Source organism: Arachis stenosperma, chromosome 6, assembly GCF_014773155.1.
Source record: "Arachis stenosperma cultivar V10309 chromosome 6, arast.V10309.gnm1.PFL2, whole genome shotgun sequence".
Taxonomy (NCBI): Eukaryota; Viridiplantae; Streptophyta; class Magnoliopsida; order Fabales; family Fabaceae; genus Arachis; species Arachis stenosperma.
This window is the reverse complement of record NC_080382.1, coordinates 26,749,638-26,761,369: the sequence shown is the minus strand read 5'-3', so window position 1 is coordinate 26,761,369 and position 11,732 is coordinate 26,749,638. Positions and strand designations below refer to the sequence as shown.

The window sequence follows — 11,732 nt, the reverse complement described above, 5'->3', positions numbered from 1 at the left end:
GATGGAAACAATGCCATTCCCGAGAGGAGGGTTCTTGGTTCATACATAAACCCAACCTCTGGGAATTGTGGTAGCAGCATTCAGAAACCACCCATTCAGGCCAACAATTTTGAACTCAAACCACAGCTAATATCATTGGTGGAGAATCATTGTTCATTTGGTGGGAGTGCTAATGAAGATCCAAACCAACATCTCACAAAATTCCTGAGAATTTGCGACACTGTGAAGTCCAATGGAGTCCAGGAAGATGCCTATAAACTGCTCTTGTTCCCATTTTCACTTAGGGACAAGGCAGCTAAGTGGTTGGAATCATTCCCAAGGGGGAGCCTAACAACCTGGGATGAGGTGGAAAGCAAGTTTCTGGCACGTTTCTACCCCCCACAAAAGGTCAATAGGCTTCGATCTGAGGTTCAGACTTTTAGACAACAAGATGGTGAAACTCTCTACGAGGCATGGGAGAGGTTCAAGGATTTGACAAGGAAATGCCCATTAGACATGTTCCATGACTAGGTGCAATTGCATATTTTCTATGATGGACTTTCTTATGAATCAAGGAAGGCTGTAGACCATTCATCAGGAGGTTCATTGAACAGGAAAAAGACTGTGGAAAAAGCCATTGAAGTGATTGAGACAGTGGCTGAGAATGAGTACTACTATGCTTCAGAGAGACACAACACTAAGGGAGTCATGGAGCTGAATCATGTTGATACAATTCTAGCCCAAAACAAGGTGTTTGCCAAGCAACTAGCAGAGCTCACCAGGAAATTAGAAACAAATCAAGTGGCTGCAATACACACACAAGATCAAGAGGAGGTAAGCACTGAAGGAGGTGATTGGGAAGAGGCCAACTATGTGGGAAATCAACAAAGGCAACCATATGATCCACATTCCAACACTTACAACCCAGGCTGGAAAAACCACCCAAACTTTGGGTGGGGAAACCAGCAAAACCAACATAACAAGTCCACATACCAAAACTCCAACCAAAGATCATACCAAGCCACACAAAACACTTACTCCCAACCACCATATCATGGCCAAAATAATCAACCTGCCCAACCTAATCCGAACCAACAATTTCAAGATCAATTAAACAGGATAGAAGGAATGCTTGCAAATATGGGTCAGGACATAAGTGAGTTGAAAAGCTTTAGGGATGATGTGAGATCTACCTTAAGGAACCATGGTGAAAAACTCAAGAGGATGGAGTCTCAAGTAGGAGAGCTATCTCAACAGGCCCCCAAGTCAACTGCAGTGTTCCCTAGTGACACAGAAAAGAATCCTAAAGGGGAACAAAAGGGAGTGAGATGGGAAGAATGCAAGGCCATCACCATCTTGAAGGAAGGTGTGGAAGAAGCTAAGCAGGAAAGTGAAACTGAGCAAGCCAAGGAACTGCAAAATAAAGGCATGCTGGAAACATACGAACCAAAAGCACCATTTCCTCAGAGGTTAGGAGGAGGTGAAAAAGGGAAAACATATTCAAGGTTTTTAGAGACATTTCAGTCTCTCCATATCAATATTCCCTTTCTTGAGAGTCTCCAGCAGATGCCTACACATATCAAGTATTTGAAGGAATTGCTGAGCAAGAAAAGAGTTTTGAAGGGAGGACAAACTGTAATAATGAACAAAGAATGCAGTGCCCTCATCAAGAAGGACATAGTCTCTAAGAAAACAGACCCAGAAAGTTTTCATATCCCCTACATCATAGGGAAAACAAAAATTGACAGAGGATTCTGTGATCTAGGAGCTAGCATAAATGTGATGCCTCTGACTCTTATGAAGAGGCTACAACTCAATGAGGTGAGATCCACTGATGTAATCATACAACTGGCTGACAAAACTCAGAAGCAAGCTGAAGGGGTAGTTGAGAATGTGCTGGTGAAAGTGGGAAATTATTTCTTCCCCACAGACTTTGTCATTTTGGACATGGAGGAAAGCTACCTACACCCTATCATTCTGGGAAGGCCATTTCTAGCCACTGCTAGAGCGCTCATAGATGTAGAACAAGGAGAGCTAATTTTGAGAATACATGATGAACAGCTCATTTTCCATGTTTTCAAACCTGCATCTGAGCCTGAACCAGAACCTGAAAAGCCTAAGGATGATAGTAGCCATCTGTGTTTGGAGGAAGGCAATCCAGCAGCTGAAACTCTGAAACAATCCTTGGAAGGCAAACAAGAATTGCAAGAGTTAAAGCCACAAGCATCAATAGAAACAGATCAGAAAGATCCTCCTGGCATAAGGGTCAATGAAGAAATCCTGAAGAGAGAGGGAAGAATTGTAAAGAAATTGCCAAGAGGGTGGAGAAACAAGAAAATTCCCACTGAAGGTTTCTCTCCGGGAGATAAAGTGATATCAAGTCATTATCTGCCAATCCCACCTGGCCTCAAAACCATTCCTTCCCAGCTCCCTCAAGTGTTCACAATCAGGAAAGTTCTTTCTATGGAACATTTGGAAATTATGAAGGAATCAAATGGGGACGTTTTCATAGTGAGAGGAGAGGACATCAAGCACTACAATCCACCCTAACAAAGCTGACCGTCAAGCTAATGACGTTAAAGAAGCGCTTGTTGGGAGGCAACCCAACCTGAGGTAATACTCCTTTGCTGTTTCTTTTATTTGTTTCAATAAAAAGGTGAAGTAGTTTCTGTGCATTGCAAAGAATTAAGTTTGGTGTTTCACACCAAACAATGAATTCGTGGATCAATAATTCAAAGGGGAATGTGTGACTCTAAGTTTGGTGTTCCACCATACAGATCAACTGAACACAACAACCTTTGAATTATATGAAAGGAACAACCATTCTAAGCAATCACAGAAATGCTTAAAATCCTTAGCAGCAACTTCATTCCAAGGAGAATTCAAGGATTCAAAGAACAGAGGAGTAAGTAGGAGACTAAGTTTGGTGTTCACACACCAACTTAAGACTCAGACACTTGCCCATACATAGTTGAGCTAACCATTCAAGTGCTTGAGAAGCAAGCAACTTCATCACTCTTTGCAGGAAAGGAAACAAGGATCTTAGAAAGAACATGAAGCAATAACTAGGAGAAGAAGGAGAAGTCAAATTGTTTCCTGGCAACAAAGAGAAAACAAGAAATTTCACAAGGTGGTGTTGTTCCTTGACCATTCTTTAAAAGGCAAACAAAAGCATGCTTGTTCTGGTTTAAACTGTAATTGTTGAATCTTTCTGGAATGTGAAGTTTTTAGTATGAGTGTTGGTTTACTGCTTTGAATAAAGTGAATGCCTAGATGTTTGGATATAACTTCACCTTCTTAAACAAATGCTTGCCATGCTTGTTCTGTTTTCAAAAATAAAAGAAAAGTTTGAACAAAAGTAACTTGGCTCAATTAGTGACAAATCAAGTAGAATTAAGTGGTGGTATGCATGCTTGATTGTTTAGTCAGATCATTGGAAATTGAGTGTAGAATTATCATTTTTGTGTAGAAGTTTGAATACTGTCTATGGATCTTGATGAATAATTGTCTTTGGCCATGAAAAAGAAAGAAAAAGAAGAAGAAAAAGCCACTGAAAAAGGGCAACCAAAAAGCAAAAAAATTGAGAAAATAAGCTAGGCACCAATGGTTTGAACTTCTGAGACAAATGCCTGTGGTGTTTATGTATTAAGGATATGCTTGGATGAATAGGTTCTGAGAAGTGTTTCAACACTTGGTAACTTGGGTTAACTAACCCGGGATTATCAACCAAAAGTCCATTATCAAGAGCAACCTAAATACAAAACATTTAGTCACACAAAGAGGTGCTGGGCACCAATGTCTCAAGAAGAAATGTGAACTAAAATGCCTATAGTGGATATGTGTAGTGCACTGATAAGAAAAAGAAAATGCCAAAGGCTTGTGCAACACATGACACTGAGCAAACAAGGAGCAAAGGAGCTCTAAGAAAAAGAAAAACAAAGAAGGGAAAAGTGCCAAGGACATAAGAATAACAAGAGGCCATAGCAGTGTTTGATGGATGCAATGAAAAAGTGATAATCTTACCTGATAAGAATGAAAAAGTGATGCTGCAACTTTCTGCATAAAACCCTTCTGATTAACTTCAAATGCTTGCTAATATAGCCAATGTAATTGCTTTCTGTTTCATACTTTCTTCTCAAATAACTCAGGACTTGTTTAGGGACAAGCAAGTATTAAGTTTGGTGTTGTGATGCCAAGGCATCTTAGGCTAGTTTCACTAGCATTTTTCTGTTAGTTTTAGTTGTTTTATGCATTTTCTTGAGCTTAAAGTAACCAAGAATGGTTAAATGAATAACAAAGCAATGAACCATCCAAACAGTATGATTTTGATGCAAATTTCATGAGTTTTTAGTTATATTACTTGAATGCTATGAATGAAAGATTTCTCATGAAATTTTGCAAGACTTTGATGCAATTGTTTGGATGATTTCAGGGAAGAAGAGGCTAGGCAAGGAAGCAACAAAATCAATAAAGGAAGCTTGAATATCACATGTGGAGTTTAAGCTCCAGTTTAAGCTTAAACGCCAAAATCATGAAAGCTGAGGAAAGGGCTGAAAGTGGCGTTTAACCTCCAGTTTAACCTTAAACTGGAAGTTAAACGCCAGAATTGAAAGCACCAGGGAGCCATTTCCACGTTTAAGCTCCAGTTTAACCTTAAACTGGAGCTTAAACGTGTTCGACCATTCTCCTCCAGGGTTGCGTTTTGCATTTCCATGTTTAAGCTCCAGTTTAAGCTTAAACTGGAGCTTAAACGTGTTCGACCTTTACCCTCCAGGATGGCTTTCCTCCATTTCCACGTTTAAGCTTCAGTTTAACCTTAAACTGAAGCTTAAACGTGTTCGACAATTCCACACTCCAGGGTTGCCTTCTTCCATTTCCACGTTTAAACTTCAGTTTAACCTTAAACTGAAGCTTAAACGTGTTCGACTTATATCACCTCCAGGAGTGTCCAACGTTTAAGTTGCAGTTTAAGCTTAAACTGCAACTTAAACGCCACTATTTGAAAAGGTTTCTGGGCCAAAGATATTGCAGTTTAAGTTAGCATTTGAGCATGGTGCGCGAAATTGTGAACAATACTTTTTCACAACTCAAATAATCCCCGGTAATGGCTCCAAGAACTTGGTGCGCTCAATACCATGGCATTACACAACTTCGCACAACTAACCAGCAAGTGCACTGGGTCGTCCAAGTAATAAACCTTACGTGAGTAAGGGTCGATCCCACGGAGATTGTTAGTATTGAAGCAAGCTATGGTCATCTTGTAAATCTTAGTCAGGCAAACTCAGATGTGTATGATGATGAACGAAAATAACATAGAAGATAAGGATAGAGATACTTATGTAATTCATTGGTGTAAGAGCTTCAGACAAGTGTATGAAGATGCCTTCCCTTCCGTCTCTCTGCTTTCCTAATGCCTTCATCCAATCCTCTCTTACTCCTTTCCATGGCAAGCTCGTGTAAGGTTTCACTGTTGTCAGCAGCTACCTCCCATCCGCGCAGTGAAAGCTAATGCACACACTCTGTCACAGTGCTGCCAATCACCGGTTTGGTTCCCTCCCCTACCGGAATAGAATAACTCTTTTGCGTCTGTCACTAACGCCCAGTAGGTTACAGGTTTGAAGCACGTCACAGTCATTCAATCATTGAATCCTACTCAGAATACCACAGACAAGGTTAGACCTTCCGGATTCTCTTGAATGCTGCCATCAGGTCCTGCCTATACCACGAAGATTCCGAAGAATCCAAGAGATATTCACTAAGCCTCAGATGCTTGTAGAACAAGAATGGTTGTCAGTCACCTTGTTCATGGGTGAGAATGGTGATGGGCGTCAATCATCACCTTCATCATGTTGAAGAACAAGTGATATCTTGGTAAAAGAACAAGCGGAATTGAATGGAAGAACAATAGTAATTGCATTAATACTCGAGGTACAGCAGAGCTCCACACCTTAATCTATGGTGTGTAGAAACTCCACCGTTGAAAATACATAAGAACAAGGTCTAGGCATGGCCGAATGGCCAGCCTCCCAATGATCTAAGATAGCATAAAACTCAAAGATAGCTACCAAGATGTGTTTTTAATACAATAGTAAAAGGTCCTACTTATAGAAAACTAGTACATAGATGAGTAAATGACATAAAAATCCACTTCCGGGCCCACTTGGTGTGTGCTTGGGCTGAGCAATGAAGAAATTTCGTGTAGAGACTCTCCTTGGAGTTAAACGCCAGCTTTGGTGCCAGTTTGGGCGTTTAACTCCCATTTGGGTGCCAGTTCCAGCGTTTAACGCTGGGATTTCTTGAGGTGACTTTGAACGCCGGTTTGGGCCATCAAATCTTGGGCAAAGTATGGACTATTATATATTGCTGGAAAGCCCAGGATGTCTACTTTCCAACGCCGTTGAGAGCGCGCCAATTGGGCTTCTGTAGCTCCAGAAAATCCGCTTCGAGTGCAGGGAGGTCAGAATCCAACAGCATCTGCAGTCCTTTTGAGTCTCTGGATCAGATTTTTGCTCAGGTCCCTCAATTTCAGCCAGAAAATACCTGAAATCACAGAAAAACACACAAACTCATAGTAAAGTCCAGAAAAGTGAATTTTAACTAAAAACTAATAAAAATATACTAAAACTAACTAGATCATATCAAAAACATACTAAAAACAATGCCAAAAAGTATACGAATCATCCGCTCATCACAACACCAAACTTAAATTGTTGCTTGTCCCCAAGCAACTGAAAATCAAATAAGATAAAAGGAAGAGAATATGCAATGAATTCCAAAAACATCTGTGAAGATCAGTATTAATTAGATGAGCGGGGCTTTTAACTTTTTGCCTTTGAACAGTTTTGGCATCTCAATCTATCCTTTGAAATTCAGAATGGTTGGCTTCTTTAGGAACTTAGAATCCAGATAGTGTTAATGATTCTCCTAGTAAAGTATGATGATTCTTGAACATAGCTTTTTATTGAGTCTTGGCTGTGGCCCAAAGCACTCTGTCTCTCCAGTATTACCACCGGATACATACATGCCACAGACACATAATTGGGTGAACCTTTTCAGATTGTGACTTAGCTTTGCTAAAGTCCCCAATTAGAGGTGTCCAGGGTTCTTAAGCACACTCTTATTTGCCTTGGATCACAACTCTTATTATTATTATTTTTTTTCGTTTTCTCTCTTTTTTTTTCTTTTTTTTTTTTTTTTGAATAGCAATGCTTTTTCTTGCTTCAAGAATCATTTTATTGATTTTTCAGATCCTCAATAACATGTCTCCTTTTTCATCATTCTTTCAAGAGCCAACATTCATGAACCACAAATTCAAGATACATATGTACTGTTTAAGCATGCATTCAGAGAACAAAAGTGTTGCCACCACATCTAAATAATTAAACTGTTATAAAATTCAAAATTCATGCAATTCTTTTCCTTTTCAATTAAGCACGTTTTTATTTAAGAAAGGTGATGGATTCATAGGACATTCATAACTTTAAGGCATAAACATTAAGACACTAATGATCACAAGACACAAGCATGGATAACATAAAGCATAAAAAATCGAAAGAAAAAAAAAAGGAATAAAGAACAAGGAAATCAAGGAATGGGTCCACCTCAGTGATGGCGGCTCTTCCTTGCTTTTGAAGGTCCTATGGAGTGCTTGAGCTCCTCAATGTCTCTTCCTTGCCTTTGTTGCTCCTCTCTCATGATTCTTTGTTCTTCTCTAATTTCATGGAGGAGAATGGAGTGTTCTTGGTGCTCCACCCTTAGTTGTCCCATATTGGAACTCAACTCTCCTAGGGAGGTGTTTAGTTGCCCCCAATAGTCTTGTGGAGGAAAATTCATCCCTTGAGGAATCTCAGGGATCTCATGATGAGTGGGATCTCTCGTGTACTCCATCCTTTTCTTAGTGATGGGCTTGTCCTCATCAATGGTGATGTCTCCCTCTATGTCAACTCCCACTGAATAACAGAGGTGACAAATGAGGTGAGGAAAGGCTAACCTTGCCAAGGTGGAGGTCTTGTCCGCCACCCTATAGAGTTCTTGGGCTATAACCTCATGAACCTCTATTTCTTCTCCAATCATGATGCTATGAATCATGATGGCCCGGTCTATGGTAACTTCGGACCGGTTGCTAGTGGGAATGATTGAGCGTTGTATGAACTCTAACCATCCTCTAGCCACGGGTTTGAGGTCATGCCTTCTCATTTGGACCGGCTTTCCTCTTGAATCTTGCTTCCATTGTGCGCCCTCTTCACATATGACTGTGAGGACTTGGTCCAACCTTTGATCAAAGTTGACCCTTCTAGTGTAAGGATGCTCATCTCCTTGCATCATAGGCAAGTTGAACGCCACCCTCACACTTTCCGGACTAAAATCCAAGTATTTCCCCCGAACCATAGTAAGATAATTCTTTGGATCCGGGTTCACACTTTGGTCATGGTTCTTGGTGATCCATGCATTGGCATAGAACTCTTGAACCATCAAGATTCCGACTTTTGAATGGGGTTAGTAAGTACTTCCCAACCTCTTCTTCGGATCTCATGGCGGATCTCCGGATATTCACCCTTTTTGAGTGAAAAGGGGACTTCGGGGATCACCTTCTTCAAGGCCACAACTTCATAGAAGTGGACTTGATGCACCCTTGAGAGGAATCTATCCATCTCCCATGACTCGGAGGTGGAAGCTTTTGCCTTCCCTTTCCTCTTTTTAGAGGTGTCTCCGGCCTTGGATGCCATAAATGGTTATGAAAAAGCAACGCTTTTACCACACCAAACTTAAAATGTTTGCTCGTCCTCGAGCAAAAGAAGAAAGAAGAGAGTAGAAGAAGAAGAAATGAGGAAGAGGGAGATGGTGGTGTATTCGGCCAAGAAGGGTAAGAAAGGGTGTTTGGGTTGTGTGAAAATGAAGGGTTGGAGAAGGGTATTTATAGGAGAGAGGGGGGTGAATGGTTCGGCCATTATGGGTGGGTTTGGGAGGGAAAGTGGTTTGAATTTAAAGGGTGAGGTTGGTGGGGATTTATGAAGGATGGATGTGAATGGTGAAGAGAAAGATGGGATTTGATAGGTGAGGGGTTTTTGGGGAAGAAGAGAGAGAGTGATGGTAGGGTCCTGTGGGGTCCACAGATCCTGTAGTGTCAAGGAAAAGGCATCCTTGCACCAAATGGCATCAAAATCCACGTTTTGAGCCTTTTCTGGCGTTAAACGCCGGGCTGGTGCCCATTCCTGGCATTTAACGCCAGGTTTTTACCCTTTACTGGCGTTTAACGCCAGTCTGGTGCCCCTTTCTGGCGTTAAACGCCCAGAATGGTGCCAGACTGGGCGTTAAACGCCCAACAGCTAGCATTACTGGCGTTTGAACGCCAGCTTCTTCTTCTCCAGGGTGTGCTGTTTTTCTTCCTGTTTTTTCATTTTGTTTTTGCTTTTTTCATTGTTTTTGTGACTTCTTATGATCATCAACCTACAAAAAAGATAAAATAACAAAAGAAAATAATTAATTATAAAACATTGGGTTGCCTCCCAACAAGCGCTTCTTTACTGTCATTAGCTTGACAGAGGACTCTCATGGAGCCTCAGAGATGCTCAGAACCGTGTTGGAACCTCCCAACACCAAACTTAGAGTTTGAATGTGGGGGTTCAACACCAAACTTAGAGTTTGGTTGTGGCCTCCCAACACCAAACTTAGAGTTTGACTGTGGGGGCTCTGTTTGGCTCTGTTTTGAGAGAAGCTCTTCATGCTTCTTCTCCATGATGACAGAGGGATATCCTTGGGCCTTAAACACCAAGGATTCTTCATTCACTTGAATGATCAACTCTCCTCTATCAACATCAATCACAGCCTTTGCTGTGGCTAGGAAGGGTCTGCCAAGGATGATGGATTCATCCATGCACTTCCCAGTCTCTAGGACTATGAAGTCAGTAGGAATGTAATGGTCTTCAACCTTAACCAGAACATCCTCTATAAGTCCATAGGCTTGTTTTCTTGAGTTGTCTGCCATCTCTAGTGAGATTTTTGCAGCTTGCACCTCAAAGATCCCTAATTTCTCCATTACAGAGAGGGGCATGAGGTTTACACTTGACCCCAAGTCACACAAGGCCTTCTTGAAGGTCATGGTGCCTATGGTACAAGGTATAGAAAACTTCCCAGGATCCTGCCTCTTTTGAGGCAAATGCTGCCTAGACAAGTTATCCAGTTCTTTGGTGAGCAAAGGAGGTTCATCCTCCCAAGTCTCATTTCCAAATAACCTGTCATTCAGCTTCATGATTGCTCCAAGGTATTTAGCAACTTGCTCCTCAGTGACATACTCCTCCTCTTCAGAGGAAGAATACTCATCAGAGCTCATGAAAGGCAGTAGTAAGTCCAAGGGAATCTCTATGGTCTCAGTTTGAGCCTCAGATTCCCAAGGTTCCTCATTGGGGAACTCATTGGAGGCCAGTGGACGTCCAGTGAGGCCTTCCTCAGTGGCGTTCACTGCCTCTTCTTCCTCCCAGAATTCGGCCATATTTATGGCTTTGCACTCTCCTTTTGGATTTTCTTCAGTGTTACTTGGGAGAGTGCTTGGGGGAAGTTCAGTAATTTTCTTGCTCAGCTGACCCACTTGTCCTTCCAAATTCCTAATGGAGGATCTAGTTTCAGTCATGAAACTTTGAGTGGTTTTGATTAGATCAGAGACCATGGTTGCTAAGTCAGAGGTATTCTGCTTAGAGCTCTCTGTCTGTTGCTGAGAAGATGATGGAAAAGGTTTACCATTGTTAAACCTGTTTCTTCCACCATTATTATTGAAACCTTGTTGAGGTCTCTCTTGATTCTTCCATGAGAGATTTGGGTGATTTCTCCATGAAGAATTATAGGTGTTTCCATAGGGTTCTCCCAGGTAATTCACCTCTTCCATGGAAGGGTTCTCAGGATCATGAGCTTCTTCCTCAGATGAAGCCTCCTTAGTACTGCTTGGTGCATTTTGCATTCCAGACAGACTTTGAGAAATCAAATTGACTTGTTGAGTCAATATCTTGTTCTGAGCCAATATGGCATTCAGAGTGTCAATCTCAAGAACTCCTTTCTTCTGACTAGTCCCATTGTTCACAGGATTCCTTTCAGAAGTGTACATGAATTGGTTATTTGCAACCATTTCAATCAATTCTTGAGCTTCTGCAGGCGTCTTCTTCAGATGAAGAGATCCTCCAGCAGAGCTATCCAAAGACATCTTGGATAGTTCAGAGAGACCATCATAGAAAATACCTATGATGCTCCATTCAGAAAGCATGTCTGAGGGACATCTTCTGATTAACTGTTTGTATCTTTCCCAAGCTTCATAGAGGGATTCTCCATCCTTCTGTCTGAAGGTTTGGACTTCCACTCTAAGCTTACTCCATCTTTGTGGTGGAAAGAACTTTGCCAAGAAGGCATTGACTAGCTTTTCCCAAGAGTCCAGGCTTTCTTTAGGTTGAGAATCCAACCATATCCTAGCTCTGTCTCTTACAGCAAAAGGGAATAGCATCAGTCTGTAGACCTCAGGGTTAACCCCATTAGTCTTGACTGTGTCACAGATTTGCAAGAATTCAGCTAAGAACTGATGAGGATCTTCCATTGGAAGTCCATGAAACTTGCAATTCTGTTGCATTAGAGAAACTAATTGAGGCTTAAGCTCAAAGTTGTTTGCTCCAATGGCAGGGATAGAGATGCTTCTCCCATAGAAATCAGGAGTAGGTGCAGTAAAGTCACCAAGCACCTTCCTTGCATTGTTGGCATTGTTGTTGTTTTCGGCT

The 11,732-nt window shown here is 41.4% G+C and overlaps 2 non-coding genes across 2 annotated transcripts; one reads left to right on the top strand and one right to left on the bottom strand.

Annotated features, from left to right (window-relative positions):
• Window positions 1–393: 393 nt before the first annotated feature.
• Window positions 394–497, bottom strand: LOC130937046 (small nucleolar RNA R71). Its single transcript, XR_009068284.1, has one exon. It is a non-coding gene; the product is annotated as a small nucleolar RNA R71 (small nucleolar RNA).
• A 10,727-nt stretch (window positions 498–11,224) lies between these two features.
• On the top strand, window positions 11,225–11,332 carry LOC130938555 (small nucleolar RNA R71). Its single transcript, XR_009069717.1, has one exon. It is a non-coding gene; the product is annotated as a small nucleolar RNA R71 (small nucleolar RNA).
• Window positions 11,333–11,732: the final 400 nt, after the last annotated feature.